This window comes from Leiobunum rupestre, chromosome 2 (assembly GCF_980474605.1).
Source record: "Leiobunum rupestre chromosome 2, qqLeiRupe1.1.hap1, whole genome shotgun sequence".
Taxonomy (NCBI): Eukaryota; Metazoa; Arthropoda; class Arachnida; order Opiliones; family Sclerosomatidae; genus Leiobunum; species Leiobunum rupestre.
The window spans coordinates 54,379,837-54,398,384 of record NC_143385.1 but is presented as its reverse complement, the minus strand read 5'-3'; the positions used below and the strand labels follow the sequence as shown (position 1 = coordinate 54,398,384).

Below are 18,548 nucleotides of genomic sequence, written 5' to 3'. Positions count from 1 at the left end.
CGAATTTTAATGCCTTTAAACAGATGGCCGGGTTACAATGCGTAGGAGGGTGGTGGCAAGCTCTTCATGCCACGCGAGCCAACACCTCCCTACGCTAACTATTACCGTTAACCTCGACAAGTTTTTATGGAAAAGGGGAAACCGAAGAACTAGAGGGAAACCTATCTACCCAGTGGGGAGAAAGCTTGCAAATTCAACGCGGAAGGAGTAGCTCCAAGTTTCACCCAGTGCCACAAGCTGGAATCGAACGAGGCTCACCACTTCACCACCCCACTCTAGTGTCATACTTATTACTATTATGTTACTTATAATTTTGGCGTTAAGGTGAGTGTTGAGTATCGTTTATTGCCACAGCAGTTACGCTCAAATAAATAGTCTGTTAGTGGAGGCGAGCCTGCAACGCTTAGAAATATCGTCTTTTAATTAATTCATAAATCGGCAAATAAATAACTACGCAAATTAAAAATTAACCTTTGGTACGTGTTAATTAGTTTCTAGAGTCTGAATTGGAAATGTGCTCTGAACAGATTTTAAATTATTACTCATTTAACCAAATTAAATATTGGTCATAAAAATTTACGATTTTTGAGTTGGTTCGTCAAGTTGAAGATTCCTAAAGACTAGTGTTGTTAATTTTCCGGAAAAATAAAATGCGGAAAAACTTCCAGAAAATTGTCCGCAAATTGGAAAAAATAAAAAAATGTTATATATATACGACTGAAAAACGAAATAAAATACAAATAAAACGGAAGATAGGCCTATTTAAATTTAAACAAGTTGGCAAGCCAAAATATACCTATCCTCGGAAGAATTGTCCCTAGTGGTATTAATTTCTCGAGATAACCCTTAAAGATATATCTCCGCAATTTAGAGTTATTTGTTAAAAATATTAACCCATTTCTATCCCGCCCGGTATAAAATTTTTATTATAATTAAAATAATTGAGACGAAACGACCAATTTTAATTTATTCAGAATATCATAAGTTAAGTAGTTACAACAGTAAGTTAGACGTACTATAACAATGCACAATTGAATTAAACCCTTTTACAGAACAAGTTTATCAGTTAAATATAATACGAAGCAAATTTTAATGAAATAAATATCTACAGAGGCTTTTTGGAATTACTCGCTTACGAAATACTTGCCGCATCTTTAACGCTCATTTTATTTCAACACTCGCCCTTGATGAAGATACCGTAGATATCTGGTAGTAGACGACTCGTTCACTTCCTGTTGACGTTGTGACGCATACCACATGAAAAAGACCAATGCCGTCCAATTTCCAATATCATATAATGACTCGCACACCCAAGAAATCATTGACTGCGTTAGAAATCGTAGATATCCAAATATCCACACCAAATGTATTTACAAGAAGCAAAAACCTTACCATCAACAAAGCACAGAGAGCCACTTGACTAACCGCCAGCTTTTAAAGCAATTAACGTTAAATTATCTCCTTTGAATTAACAGAACTATATATAGGTCGTTAAGAAAGTGGACCACCCACAGGGTCTACCCTTTAACCCTCTAATCTCGGCTGACTGCGCTAAAACAAGATTTAACCTTTAAAAAATACCAGATTAGGCCTTCATAAATTCATTAATAAAAAAAGACTTTATTACCTATTATGCTTACGATGCCTGTCTTAATTTCAGTGAATCTAAGCAGCTATCGGTGGTTCTGTGGTAGAGCGCTCGACTGCCAAGCCGAATGGTCTGGGTTCGAAACCTGGGTGGCGCATTTGTTTTTAATCAATAGAGAAACGCTAAATTAGAATTTCTTCGATGCAATAATTTCAATTTCAATTCTATTTCAATTAAACCAAAATTTCGTACTCTATTAAATACGCTTCCGATAAAGCTGAAGGTCTAATTTTCAATAAGGCGTAACAAGTGTCGGTGGTTCTGTGGTAGAACGTCCGCCTGTCAATCAGGAGGTCTCGGGTTCAAATCCCGCCCGATGCGATCGCAAATTGATACTAAGACGAATACCGTGTACAACTGGTGGAAACCCTGCCATTGGACGTTGAGAGGTAGCATTACACTCAGCACTCGGTCCGTCCCAAAGTCATTAAGAAGAAGTTGGAGAGAAAACGCCCATGTAAACACAACAGACTCAACATGCACATCCATCAGAACACAAACACAACAAATTCAACACTCACAACCTACGCATAAACATTACAAAAACGTAATACACCAAACCGTCACGACGGTGAGCGAAAAAACACCATCCAAACCAAACCGCAAATGCATCCGTTAACGCTCACCGTCACACGGTGGTTTTGCCAACCCATTGAGAAACTGCGTACGCAGTGATTACACTTTGCACCGAAAATGCGAACGCGTTCGCAGTCCTGACAGACAGACACACCCACAGACCCACCCACAGACCCACAGACAGACACGGTCGTTGTATAACCCCTCCTAGGGGACTTTGTCCCCTCGGAGAGGTAACAAGTTGGCAAGCCAAAATATACCTCTCCTCGGAAGAATTGTCCCTAGTGGTATTAATTTCTCGAGATAACCCTTAAAGATATATCTCCGCAATTTAGAGTTATTTGTTAAAAATATTAACCCATTTCTATCCCGCCCGGTATAAAATTTTAATTATAATTAAAATAATTGAGACGAAACGACCAATTTTAATTTATTCAGAATATCATAAGTTAAGTAGTTACAACAGTAAGTTAGACGTACTATAACAATGCACAATTGAATTAAACCCTTTTACAGAACAAGTTTATCAGTTAAATATAATACGAAGCAAATTTTAATGAAAGAAATATCTACAGAGGCTTTTTGGAATTACTCGCTTACGAAATACTTGCCGCATCTTTAACGCTCATTTTATTTCAACACTCGCCCTTGATGAAGATACCGTAGATATCTGGTAGTGGACGACTCGTTCACTTCCTGTTGACGTTGTGACGCATACCACATGAAAAAGACCAATGCCGTCCAATTTCCAATATCATATAATGACTCGCACACCCAAGAAATCATTGACTGCGTTAGAAATCGTAGATATCCAAATATCCACACCAAATGTATTTACAAGAAGCAAAAACCTTACCATCAACAAAGCACAGAGAGCCACTTGACAAACCGCCAGCTCTTAAAGCAATTAACGTTAAATTATCTCCTTTGAATTAACAGAACTATATATAGGTCGTTAAGAAAGTGGACCACCCACAGGGTCTACCCTTTAACCCTCTAATCTCGGCTGACTGCGCTAAAACAAGATTTAACCTTTAAAAAATACCAGATTAGGCCTTCATAAATTCATTAATAAAAAAAGACTTTATTACCTATTATGCTTACGATGCCTGTCTTAATTTCAGTGAATCTAAGCAGCTATCGGTGGTTCTGTGGTAGAGCGCTCGACTGCCAAGCCGAATGGTCTGGGTTCGAAACCTGGGTGGCGCATTTGTTTTTAATCAATAGAGAAACGCTAAATTAGAATTTCTTCGATGCAATAATTTCAATTTCAATTCTATTTCAATTAAACCAAAATTTCGTACTCTATTAAATACGCTTCCGATAAAGCTGAAGGTCTAATTTTCAATAAGGCGTAACAAGTGTCGGTGGTTCTGTGGTAGAACGTCCGCCTGTCAATCAGGAGGTCTCGGGTTCAAATCCCGCCCGATGCGATCGCAAATTGATACTAAGACGAATACCGTGTACAACTGGTGGAAACCCTGCCATTGGACGTTGAGAGGTAGCATTACACTCAGCACTCGGTCCGTCCCAAAGTCATTAAGAAGAAGTTGGAGAGAAAACGCCCATATAAACACAACAGACTCAACATGCACAACCATCAGAACACAAACACAACAAATTCAACACTCACAACCTACGCATAAACATTACAAAAACGTAATACACCAAACCGTCCCGACGGTGAGCGAAAAAACACCATCCAAACCAAACCGCAAATGCATCCGTTAACGCTCACCGTCACACGGTGGTTTTGCCAACCCTTTGAGAAACTGCGTACGCAGTGATTACACTTTGCACCGAAAATGCGAACGCGTTCGCAGTCCTGACAGACAGACAGACCCACAGACCCACCCACAGACCCACCCACAGACCCACCCACAGACAGACACGGTCGTTGTATAACCCCTCCTAGGGGACTTTGTCCCCTCGGAGAGGTAAAAACTGATCCTAATAAAACGTGAAAATACCCTCCACGTCACGCACATTCAAAATACGCAGAAGTAACGTTATACTATATCCAGTTTAAAATAGTATCAAAAAATAAAAATAACGAATAGAAAAATACACAATAACAACCCAATCCATCAGCCTTCAGAAACAAAACTCATAGAAAAATATTATAACGCAGTCAAGCAATCAGACTTCAGAATCAAAATAATTCATAGAAAAATATTATAACGCAGTCAAGCAATAAATTAGTTCAAATACTTAGAAATCAAGCAATAGAAAATATAATATCAAGAAGCGCCACACCTTACCATTCACAAATACGATTTTTCGCGTTATTATAATGAAACCGGATAAGCTTTTGGGCATGACTTACGCTCTTAAAGGTTCCTCTAAGACTGGACGATTTTGCGGGGAAAAGGAAATAAACTTGAATTTATAAATATTTAATTAAATATAAGATTAATATAATTTATAAATATTTAAAATGATGTAGGATAAATTATAGTTATAACTTTGTAAAGGACATTCGCCAAAGCTGTTTTTTAGAAAATTAACAAGCGTTGGTGGCTGAGTGGTTAGAGTACATCTCTTGCACAAGGCAGGCTCGGGTTCCATTCCCGGCCGGCGCCAATAAATCGCAAATTGATACTAAGACGAATACCGTGTACAATTGTTGGAAACCCTGCCAATGAACGTTGAGAGGTTGCGTAACACTCAGCACTCGGTCCGTCCCAAAGTCATTCAGAAGAAGTTGGAGAGAAAACGCCCATACAAACACAACAGACTCAACATCCACAACCATCATAACACAAACACAAAAAACTCAACACCCACAACCGTCATAACACGGACGCAACATCCGCAACCACCACAACACGAACTCAACAGTCACAACCTACACATAAACATTACAATAACGAAATATCCAATGAAACGGAGTTACAACTGTCGCGAGGGTGAGCGTTGTCGTAAAAAGACCAACCAAACCAAACCCAACCGCAAATCAATCCGTTAACGCTCACCGTCAGACGGGGGTTTTGCCAACCCTTCGAGAAACTGCGAACGCAGTGAGCCAAGAAACTGGATACGCAGTGATTACCCTTTGCCCCTGACAGACAGACCGACAGACAGACACGGTGATTGTATAACCCCTCCTAGGGGACTTTGTCCCCTCGGAGAGGTAAAAATTGCGACGAAGTCGAACACATAATTGTTTCACTTGCGAAAATAAAGAATTAATCTACCAAAAAACAAACAGCAAAATCATGGGCCGAGGCTCCATATCGAACATTTAATCTCATAGGTTTACGGTACAGTTATTTTTCAGTTTAGCCATGTCAAAGATATGGTAACACTCGCACCCTAGATTCGAAATAACCGCCTCGAGCTTACATGTATGTATTCATTAATCACTTAAGCCAATCAGAAGACCGGCTTTTGTTGACTTGATCCAACGGGGGCGCATCTCTGGAACTGGTTTTTCGAGAGAAAGTCGAAACGGCGCAGGAGACGGTATCAGTCTATCTCACCAGTGACGTCACTGGTTAGATTTCAAAAGGAGCGAGTTACGGGGGTACTTACGTTTGTCACTATCTATGTGTGTCTTTTTAATGCGATCAGCTGGTAGCTGAAAATAGGGACGTTTTACAGTTTTTTTTAACAGCAAGGTTTTTATTGCTTTCGAAAAAAATATCACTTAGTTGTAATAAAGTGATAATAAATAATCCACATGTTTATAAAAGGTAAAAACTTTATTTGTTAACTAGTCCTTTTAAAAAGTGTTTTTCAGAGAGAGGTAGATTGAAATTAAAGTAATACTTTCAATTATTTTAAAAAGAAATTAAAAACAAAACAGTTTATCACTTTAGTTCTTGTAAAGCAATGGCAATCACAGTGAGGTAGTTTAACATATATATAAACTAAGTTAATTAATACATCAGGAGAGCAAATTTTTTATTAGTTTAATAGGAACGTAATAGTTAAAACCATTTATCACTTTATTTCTTATAAAACAATGGTAATCACAGTGAGGTAGTTTAATACATCAGTAGAGCTATTTTTTTTATTAGTTTAATAGGAACGTAATAGTTAAAACCATTTATCACCTTAGTTCTTGTAAAACAATGGTAATCACAGTGAGGTAGTTTAACATATATATAAACTATGTTAATACATCAGGAGAGCTTATTTCTTATTAGTTTAAAAGGAACGTAATGGTTAAAACTATTTATCACCTTAGTTCTTGTAAAACAATTTTCATACTATTTTCGACTATGAAAATATATCAGGGGAACTTAAGGGTTTTTGCTTTTAATGTACTTTGTAATTTTTTTGGCTTGTCTTCTGTTTTGCGCGTCAGAAATAAACTTAATTCAAATATTTCATCCGTATTATGGTTCTCATTTTCACATACGATAATATAATTTCTTTTGGGTAGTTTAAAAGTTTTCCAGAAATTATCGTTGCTAAATTTTTGGTAACTCCCATTTCTTTATTTAGAGTTATGTCTTTAGAAGATTTAACTTTGTGAAATTCTGAAAACTCTAATTCGACTATTTTCAAATCCTTCAAGAAGGATAGAGATGGAACAATAATACCATCGTAACTAAGGTGTTCCACCCAGGAAGGCACACTGTAATCATGTTCATTACGATTTGATTTTAAATTCAAATTTGGGTATTTTTTGTAGAACTTTTTGGCTACCCATCCTGCGAGATACTCCATTCCACCCTCTTCTTGAGACGTTAATCACAGCGTTTGGCGGTTCCGCAGTGTTTTGGAAAGTGGTTAATGATTCAAATGTGTCTGGAAAGTTTATTGCAGCTTTGGACGTTTCAGTTGCTTTTAAAATGCTTGGCCTAGAATTGGGGGTATGTGGCATTGCATGGCATCCGGAAAGTTTTTCAATCCCATCAGGGACTTCTGGCATTGTTTTCGTGCCATTTTTGGAGGTCATTGGCAAATTTATCACAGGTTTACTTCTTGACTCTCTCACTGTTTGAGTTATTGCAATGGACGGGAGTTTTAAATCAGGAATAGCGTTATTTTTTAACTTCTTTCGATTTTTTTGATTTAAGAGATCTTCCCTGAGATCCGTTTCAAAATTTTCAGGGGAAAAATGTTCCGAACATATTCTAGCATATTTTGGATTGATACTCTTTTTAGCATAACTTCCCTCACATCTTGCTAACCAGAGAGCTCTTATATTTCCATTTGAAGGGAATCTATGCGATGATACTTGCGAATTTGATGTGAAATAATTTTTACAGTCAATTACAGCGCATTTATGTGGAGCCATAGCTATAAAAAAAATAATAAATAGTTAGCTAAACAATTGAAAACATGGATTGTAGAGCTTTACAGTACCTTGACTACCCTCATTTAAAATTTCAACAAGTTTAAAAACTTTTGAAAAATGTTTTTAGCCCGCTCTTAATCAACCAAGGCCTAGAAAGTGAGATGCAGGCATGCAGCCTGCCACTGCAGGAGGCTCAGCAGGACAGCGGCGCAGCCAGCAGAAATAATTTCAAGAAAAAGCCTACATGCATATTAAATAAAAAAAAGAGGATAACGACGTGCTTTTCAACATAATTATTGTATATTAAAAGCTTACCTAGAAATTAATTCCATCTGTAAAAAGCCCCTCGTCCCTCATCCAATTTAGCTAACCGAGACTGTTAGACCACTGCCTACTATAATATTATAGAAGGCAGTGGTTAGACGCGAGTGACGCGGCGTCTTGTTTCGTTTTCTTTCTCCATCGCCACTGTCTTCCCCCCCTTCTAACCCAGCTGCTTGAAATTTCGTTTTCCGACACTCTGACAAGAGCCAACCTCTATAGTGCATTTCTCTACAAACCTTGGACTTGATCCACAAAACGTTGTCCGGATTGCGCGATTTGACCGAATGAAAAATTGACTCCTGTTTCTTTGAAAAATATCTGTACTTTAACCAAACTACTTGATAATCATAAATAAAGTTATTTATTATTAATATTCTTACATATTTTCGTTCAATCAAAAAGATGTTTATTAAAAGTTTAGAAAATAAATTTCGCATTAAACCTTGGCACTGAAAGCTAGTCAAGTTTCAAAACAATGCTCTTCCATCCTAGTGACTGAGGCTAGACAACCAGTCTAAAGCCCTTTCCACACTAGCTCCTTTTTTATCGCGGTACGAAGCCGGAATAGTTGGCTCGCGTCCAGACGGAAGTTTAAACCAGTTCCGATAACGTTATCGGTTCACTTCGTCGTAGTGTGAACGGAACGAAAACTAGCTCACTTGGTTATTAAACCGCGATCGGCACGGCTAGAAAATGTTCGGCGTAAAGAATGAAATTACCTCTCCGAGGAGATTTTGTTTCCACCAATTGTTAACGGTATTTGTCTTAGTATCAATTTGCGATCGCATCGGGCGGGATTCGACCCCGAGCCCTCCGGCATGACAGGCGAGTGTTCTACCACAGAACCACCGATACATGCTACGATTTAAAGAAAATTATAAGCTCAGCTTAAGCGGAAGCGTTTATTGCAAATTAACAGAGTATTAAATTTCGGTTTTTAAAATAGAACGAAATTTCGTTTTCCATTTAAATTATTACATCGAAGATATTCTAATGTAACGTCTTCTCTGTTGATTAAAAAGAATGCACCGCCCAGGTTTCGAACCCGAGCCCTTCTAAATGACAGGCGAATGTTCTACCACAGAACCACCGATACACATTACAGTTCTTTGAAAATTATAAACTCAGCTTAGCGGAATAGTATATTAATGGTTTTTAAATTCTACATTTTTTAAGTATGAAATTTTAAAGGTCAAATCTTGTTTTAGCGCAGTCAGCAGAGATAAGAGGGTTAAAGGTTGATCCACTTTGTTAGTTTTTTGTTATTTATTTACGGGTTTTCTAATCGTCTTAAATATAGTTGCAATACAGCGAAGGCGTTCATTTAACGTTTATTGATATTCGAGGTTGCGTTTAGTCAAGTGGCTCTTTGTGCTTTGTTGATGGTAAGGTTTTTGCTTCTTGTTAATACATTTGGTGTGGATATTTGGATATCTACGATTCCTAATACAGTCATTGGTTTCCTGGGTTTTCGAGTCAATGTATGATATTGGAAATTGGACGGCATTGGTCTTTTTCATGCGGTAAGTGTCACAACGTCAACTGGAAGTCTACGAGTCGTCCACTACCAGATGTCGAAAATGGCTATTCTACGGTATCTTCATCAAGGGCAAGTGTTGAAATAAAATGAGCGTTAAAGGTGTGGCTATAGTATTTCGTAAGCGAGAAAAATACAAATACCCTCTGTAGATATTTCTTTCATTAAAATTGGCTTCGTATTATATTTAACTGATAAACTTGTACCGTAAATAGGGTTAAATTCAATTGTGCATTGTTTTATTACGTCTAACTCACTGTTGTAACTACTTAATTTATAATATTCTGAACAAATTATACTCGGTTGTTTCGTCTCAATTATTTTAATTATAGTTAAAATTTTATACCGGGCGGGATAGAACCTGGATTAAGTTTTTAGTAAATAACTCTGAATTGCGGAGATCTATCTTTAAGGGTCATCTCGAGAAATTAATACCGCTACGGACAATTCTTCCGAGGAGAGGTATGTTTTGGCTTGCCAACTTGTTTAAATTACCCTCTAATTATTGTTTTAAGTAGTGTTGTAATTTTCCGGAAAATGACCGAGGCCTTTTCCTGGAAAATTTTCCGTATTTTTCCGAAAAAAATAAAAAAGTTTTCATTCCACTATTAGTCATCTCGAGAAATTAATACCACTAGGGACAATTCTTCCGAGGAGAGGTATATTTTGGCTTGCCAACTTGTTTTATTACTACTAATGTTTTTGAAGTATATCATATATGTAATAGGCATAACAGATATTTAAATAACAAAAGAAAGATAAAATAAAGAATCGAAAAATTAGGTCTACTATTGAGGAATGCCCATTTTAATTACAAAATAAATTTTCTGGACACTATTTCATCGATGGTTATCGTGAAGAAACAATATTTATTTTTAATAGACTATTCACAAATTTGCGATAAACAACGAGTCTGAACACCGTCATACCGATATTGATAGAAGTTTAATATTAGGGGACTCAACGATCATATTTGGGTGAGAAAAATAATTCAATTTAAATGGTTTGAAGACGAATTCATGGTATTTTGGCTTTAGGTTCCAAATTTCCGTATGACGAAATCTACCTTTTCGATTCTCCGCGATCAATTGAAGCCTTATATTGAAAAACAAGATACACAAATGAGAATGGCTATTCCACTAACCAAACGCGTTGCAATTTCATTATACAAACTCGCGACGAATGTAGAGTATAGAACAATTGCCAATTTATTTTGTATTGGTACCAGGGCCATAGCCAGGACATCGATATAGAGCGGGTGAACCATATTTTAAGATGGGCGAATTGTCCCAAAAGGGGGCGTCGGAGTTGAGTTGCAGAAATGGCTAGGTCGGGTGAAAGACCCCCCCCCCCTGGCTACGGGCCTGATTGGTACGTCAACTGTTGGAATAATTGTTCTGGACTTTTGTCGAACGGTTACCGAAAACCTCATCGAAAATTATATTAACTTTCCAAGTAATAATTCTGAATTAAAAAAAATTGCGATGGGTTTTCAAGAAGTTTGGAACTATCCTCAGTGCGTCGGGTCGATAGATAGTACACACATCCCAATAATTGCTCCTGAAGACAGTCACGCCGATTATTACAACAGAAAAGCTTTTTATTCTATTATAAGCAGGCCGTTGTTGATTTTCGATACATTTTTCGCGATATTTATTTGGGTTGGCCAGGAAAGGTACATGACGCCAGGGTTTTCGCTACCAGTGACATATGTGCAGATATCCGCCAAGGTTCCCTTAATTGAAAACCGGAACGAGACTACCTCTCGAGGTAGTCTCAGCCCGGGTTGAACCCGCACCAAATTTTGTCTAGTGAACACGGTTGTTCCAGGCTCAGTCCACTTCTAAACCGCTCTAAAGTGTCCGTGTGGAAAGGGCTTAAAGCAGTTCGATATTCATGGATAACACTCTTTTTCGCGGTATTTACGTAACCTGGGCGCGTCCATAATTGTTTTTCCCCCTTTCAGCTCCATCCTCCATTATGGACACCCAAAGAGTGGATGCTAGACTCCCCGCTGAGGGCAGAGGCAATGGCCGACGAGCGGGATTCAAGTAAGAGGGGTCAAATAAGGCACGAAAAAGAGTTTATATGTTCTCTATTAAATAAAATTATTTGGAGTTGAAAGTGTTTTAAGAATCAGTACAAATATTATGTCTAGATTAAAAAAATTACTCTATGTCAATGAACAACTATAGAACAGCAGTATAGCCTTAAAATGTTTAGTTTTAGTTTCAGTTTCGATTTGGCACAAATATTTTGGCCAAGAAGGCAATAAAAATAGGTCAAAGTATTGGTTGCGTAATTTTGAGAATGTGTGTCTATACAATTGTTACTATTCGTTTCAAGAGGGAGTCAGAGTCGAAAAATCGAATTTATTTCAATATATAATTAATTCAGTATATAATTAAATCAATATTTAATTCATTCAATATATAATTAATACAATATAAAATTAAATCAATATATAATTAATTCAGTATATAATTAAATAAATATATAATTAATTCAATATATAATTAATTCAATATAAAATTTAATCAATATATAATTAATTCAATATATAATGAAATCAATGTATAGTTAATTCGATATATAATTAATTCAATATATAATTAATTCAATATATAATTAATTCAATATACAATTAATTCAATACATAATTAATTCAATATATAATTAATTCAATGTGTAATTAATTCAATGTATAATTAATTCAATGTATAATTAATTCGATGTATAATTAATTCGATGTATAATTAATTTCATATATGATGAATTCAATGTATAGTTAATTCGATGTATAATTAATTCCATATATGATGAATTCAATGTATAGTTAATTCGATGTATAATTAATTCCATATATGATGAATTCAATGTATAATTAATTCCACATATGATGAATTCAATGCATAATTAATTCACTATATATAATAAATTCGATGTATAATTAATTCAATACAAGATGAATTCAATAAATAATTAATTCAATGTATAATTAATTCAATATATAATTAATTCAATGTATAATTAATTCAATTTATAATTAATTCAATATATAATTAATTTAATGTGTAATTAATTTAATGTGTAATTAATTCAATATATAATGAATTCAATATATAATTAATTCGTTGTATAATTAATTCAATATATGATGAATTCAATGTATAATTAATTCGTTGTATAATTAATTCAATATATGATGAATTCAATTTATAATTAATTTGTTGCATAATTAATTCAATGTATGTTGAATTCAATATATAATTAATTCAATGTATAATTAATTCAATATATGATGAATTCAATATATGATGAATTCAATATATAATTAATTCAATTTAAAATTAATTCAATATATGATGCATTCAATATATAATTAATTCAATGTATGATGAATTCAATATATGATGAATTCAGTATATGATGAATTCAATATATTAATTTTTCTTTGTGAGCTTCGTCCGTTCTGAGCTGGTTAACGCTATTCGAATTCTTTTACTTAAAAATTGCGTCGCTATAGCAACGGACGACCGCTAACGCCACCTATTGATCAGTTGGTGAAGCTCGTCTGAAGATTAGAAATAATGAAAGTTGGGCACTTTGGTAGTCTTAAGTATCATTAAAATAAATACATTGAACAAAATAAGAAATATTAAATGTTTCTCTTACATCACAAGACAGAGCTTTATTAGTGTAGCACACACGCTAGAAAACAGTGGCGTAGCTAAGACCCGCGAGGCCCCCCCGCAAAACAATATTCGGAATTTTATCCGGTATCTAGTATATACTTTGATATGAAATTAGGGGGCCCCTAAAGCTCCGGGGCCCCCCCCGCACTGCGGGGTCTGCGGGGGCCTTATCTATGCCACTGCTAGAAAATACGAAATTCATCTGGCAATTCCATCTCGCACTCCTAGACTTGTATAAGTAAGAGGCAGTGGCGTAAAAGAAACTTTAAAACCAGAAGGCCTAGTTACTTTGAAGAAATACCCATAAATAATATTTATTTATTTATTGATATTATTATATATTAAATATAACCAAGAATGGAATTATTTAATAATTTGGAATTAATCATATTAATTTGGAATTAATCATATTAATTTGGAATTAATCATATTAATTTGGAATTAATCATATTAATTTGGAATTAATCATATTAATTTGGAATTAATCATATTAATTTGGAATTAATCATATTAATTTGGAATTAATCATATTAATTTGGAATTAATCATATTAATTTGGAATTAATCATATTAATTTGGAATTAATCATATTAATTTGGAATTAATCATATTAATTTGGAATTAATCATATTAATTTGGAATTAATCATATTAATTTGGAATTAATCATATTAATTTGGAATTAATCATATTAATTTGGAATTAATCATATTAATTTGGAATTAATCATATTAATTTGGAATTAATCATGTTAATTTGGAATTAATCATATTAATTTGGAATTAATCATATTAATTTGGAATTAATCATATTAATTTGGAATTAATCATATTAATTTGGAATTAATCATATTAATTTGGAATTAATCATATTAATTTGGAATTAATCATATTAATTTGGAATTAATCATATTAATTTGGAATTAATCATATTAATTTGGAATTAATCATATTAATTTGGAATAAATCATATTAATTTGGAATTAATCATATTAACTTGGAATTAATAATATTAGTTTGGAATTAATCATATTAATTTGGAATTAATCATATTAACTTGGAATTAACCATATTAGTTTGGAATTAATCATATTAGTTTGGAATTAATCATATTAATTTGGAATTAATCATATTAATTTGGAATTAATCATATTAATTTGGAATTAATCATATTAATTTGGAATTAATCATATTAATTTGGAATTACTCATATTAATTTGGAATTAATCATATTAACTTGGAATTAATCATATTAGTTTGGAATTAATCATATTAATTTGGAATTAATCATATTAACTTGGAATTAATCATATTAGTTTGGAATTAATCATATTAGTTTGGAATTAATCATATTAATTTGGAATTAATCATATTAATTTGAAATTAATCATATTAATTTGGAATTAATCATATTAACTTGGAATTAATCATATTAGTTTGGAATTAATCATATTTATTTGGAATTAATCATATTAACTTGGAATTAATCATATTAGTTTGGAATTAATCATATTAGTTTGGAATTAATCATATTAATTTGGAATTAATCATATTAATTTGGAATTAATCATATTAATTTGGAATTAATCATATTAATTTGGAATTAATCATATTAATTTGGAATTAATCATATTAATTTGGAATTAATCATATTAATTTGGAATTAATCATATTAATTTGGAATTAATCATATTAATTTGGAATTAATCATATTAATTTGGAATTAATCATATTAATTTGGAATTAATCATATTAATTTGGAATTAATCATATTAATTTGGAATTAATCATATTAATTTGGAATTAATCATATTAATTTGGAATTAATCATATTAATTTGGAATTAATCATATTAATTTGGAATTAATCATATTAATTTGGAATTAATCATATTAATTTGGAATTAATCATATTAATTTGGAATTAATCATATTAATTTGGAATTAATCATATTAATTTGGAATTAATCATATTAATTTGGAATTAATCATATTAATTTGGAATTAATCATATTAATTTGGAATTAATCATATTAATTTGGAATTAATCATATTAATTTGGAATTAATCATATTAATTTGGAATTAATCATATTAATTTGGAATTAATCATATTAACTTGGAATTAATAATATTAGTTTGGAATTAATCATATTAATTTGGAATTAATCATATTAATTTGGAATTAATCATATTAATTTGGAATTAATCATATTAATTTGGAATTAATCATATTAATTTGGAATTAATCATATTAATTTGGAATTAATCATATTAATTTGGAATTAATCATATTAATTTGGAATTAATCATATTAATTTGGAATTAATCATATTAATTTGGAATTAATCATATTAATTTGGAATTAATCATATTAACTTGGAATTAATAATATTAGTTTGGAATTAATCATATTAATTTGGAATTAATCATATTAATTTGGAATTAATCATATTAATTTGGAATTAATCATATTAATTTGGAATTAATCATATTAATTTGGAATTAATCATATTAATTTGGAATTAATCATATTAATTTGGAATTAATCATATTAATTTGGAATTAATCATATTAATTTGGAATTAATCATATTAATTTGGAATTAATCATATTAATTTGGAATTAATCATATTAATTTGGAATTAATCATATTAATTTGGAATTAATCATATTAATTTGGAATTAATCATATTAATTTGGAATTAATCATATTAACTTGGAATTAATCATATTAGTTTGGAATTAATCATATTAGTTTGGAATTAATCATATTAATTTGGAATTAATCATATTAATTTGGAATTAATCATATTAATTTGGAATTAATCATATTAATTTGGAATTAATCATATTAATTTGGAATTAATCATATTAATTTGGAATTAATCATATTAATTTGGAATTAATCATATTAATTTGGAATTAATCATATTAATTTGGAATTAATCATATTAATTTGGAATTAATCATATTAATTTGGAATTAATCATATTAATTTGGAATTAATCATATTAACTTGGAATTAATAATATTAGTTTGGAATTAATCATATTAATTTGGAATTAATCATATTAACTTGGAATTAATCATATTAGTTTGGAATTAATCATATTAGTTTGGAATTAATCATTTTAATTTGGAATTAATCATATTAATTTGGAATTAATCATATTAATTTGAAATTAATCATTTTAATTTGGAATTAATCATATTAATTTGGAATTAATCATATTAATTTGGAATTAATCATATTAATTTGGAATTAATCATATTAACTTGGAATTAATCATATTAGTTTGGAATTAATCATATTAATTTGGAATTAATCATATTAACTTGGAATTAATCATATTAGTTTGGAATTAATCATATTAGTTTGGAATTTACATATTAATTTGGAATTAATCATATTAATTTGGAATTAATCACATTAATTTGGAATTAATCATATTAATTTGGAATTAATCATATTAATTTGGAATTAATTATATTAATTTGGAATTAATCATATTAATTTGGAATTAATCATATTAATTTGGAATTAATCATATTAATTTGGAATTAATCATATTAATTTGGAATTAATCATATTAATTTGGAATTAATCATATTAATTTGGAATTATTCATATTAATTTGGAATTAATCATATTAATTTGGAATTAATCATATTAATTTGGAATTATTCATATTAATTTGGAATTAATCATATTAATTTTGAATTAATCATATTAATTTGGAATTAATCATATTAATTTGGAATTAATCATATTAATTTGGAATTATCATATTAATTTGGAATTAATCATATTAATTTGGAATTAATCATATTAATTGGGAATTAATCATATTAATTGGGAATTATTCATATTAATAATGTCAATATTAATAAATAACATTAGTTCTAAGTATTTAGTTCAATTTAATTAAGTTTGCGATTCAGTAACATTAAGGTATTGATGCCCTGCGAGTCTTCCGTCAGAGCGTCGATCTCGAGCAATGATGAAATTCCCGCGTATATTTCCATCAGGAGAACCCCGATGAAATGTATTTATAGATAGGCGTCAATTTCGAAAAGACGATACACCTTTGAAATGCAACACGTTATTTTTAATTTGGCGGCGCTGGCTACGTCCTCCAGGGGCCATTGGCACGGGATTGACCCTCTCGCTCGCTCGCAGTGACCGGGTCCAGTCGCGATATTTACCCAGGAACGTCGACCCTGAGAGTCACGCTTCTCGGCCACTCACCCAAGGTGTGCGGTTCAAAACCCTTCCAGTTGAGGGGAAGGAAGTAGATTTGGGCTTTCTATGGTTTCTGAAAGGTTGGATATCATCATTGCTAAAACATCGTAAGTCAATCGATCTTCTTTTGGGAATATTGGTTTGAAGGTTAACTGAGAGGAATAAGGGTTTTTTTAAATTTATTGTTTGATCTTTTCCCTGTTTTTCCAACAACATATTTTCGACATTTAACTTTATACGAGTTATTGACTTACAAGGAGACATCCCGAGGTGTTTCGCTCCGATTTTTTTCCAACTTGGGGGTTGATTATACCTTCATGTTCATTGAAAGCTCCTAAAGGGAAAGGTTTCAATGGCCATTCGTTTTGCCATGGCAACCAAATATGTTTTTCACAACTCAAGTTTAAACTTTTGCTACGGAAATTAGCATGATAATTTAAAAATAAAAATTTTAACAAAACAATTGGGTAGACTTTATAAAACACCTCGTGATGTCTCCAAATTAGTTTTAAGAGAACCATTTGGAACAAACCGTGACCGTCAACACTGCTTCCATAGTGGTTTGTTAGTACATTTAATTTTCACCTAGTTACAGCACAAAAATATAATTATCTATTTAATTCTGGTATTTTCTAAATCGTCAGCTAGGTGGTTGATTTTGTTTAAATAGCTAAGCTGATCAACGTTAATAGAGTAATTTTTGAAAATATATCAATATTGTAAAAGGTATATTAACACAATTACAGTTGTAAGTCGGAAAATTTTCTTTGAAAAATTACCGAGGTTTTTTGCGAATAATTTTAATTAGCCTAATATTGTTCGCAATTTTAAATTTTTCGAATCCGAAAGTAAAACTAAACCACTAGACTATTCTAGAAAAAAAAACCCCAACAAGAATTATATGTTTAAATTTTTTATTTTTCCAATTTGCGGAAAATCTTTTTCCGTTTTTAATTTTTTCCAGAAAATTAATAACTCGAAACACAATCAATGGGATATCGTTATTTCACTGTATACAATGTTTTGTTCAGTAATGGTATTTTACAAGAGGAAAATTTGCAATGCATGCTTATCCACAGATATTTAAATGGAATAATAGTTCAATATTATTCATTACTTTAAGGCTAATATGAAATTTTGATTATTGTACCAAAATAAATTAAATTTCGAGATTTGCCAGGAAGCGCTCAGATGGCTTAAATTGTTAAATTAACAAAATTCTCCATTGAAAAGGAATATTGTAATATTATAATTAAATAAGGACATCATTCTAAT

At 31.8% G+C, this 18,548-nt stretch overlaps 1 protein-coding gene and 1 long non-coding RNA gene across 2 annotated transcripts in view; both read right to left on the bottom strand.

Annotated features, from left to right (window-relative positions):
• LOC149958410 (ras-related and estrogen-regulated growth inhibitor-like protein) overlaps window positions 1–18,548 on the bottom strand; it is a 319,784-nt gene that overhangs the window by 17,788 nt on the left and 283,448 nt on the right. The gene's annotated exons all lie outside the window — the stretch shown is intronic.
• On the bottom strand, window positions 6,306–8,034 carry LOC149958417 (uncharacterized). The gene is made up of 3 exons (XR_016478284.1): window positions 7,791–8,034; window positions 7,544–7,715; window positions 6,306–7,477 (listed from the first exon to the last, which is right to left on the bottom strand). It is a non-coding gene; the product is annotated as an uncharacterized LOC149958417 (long non-coding RNA).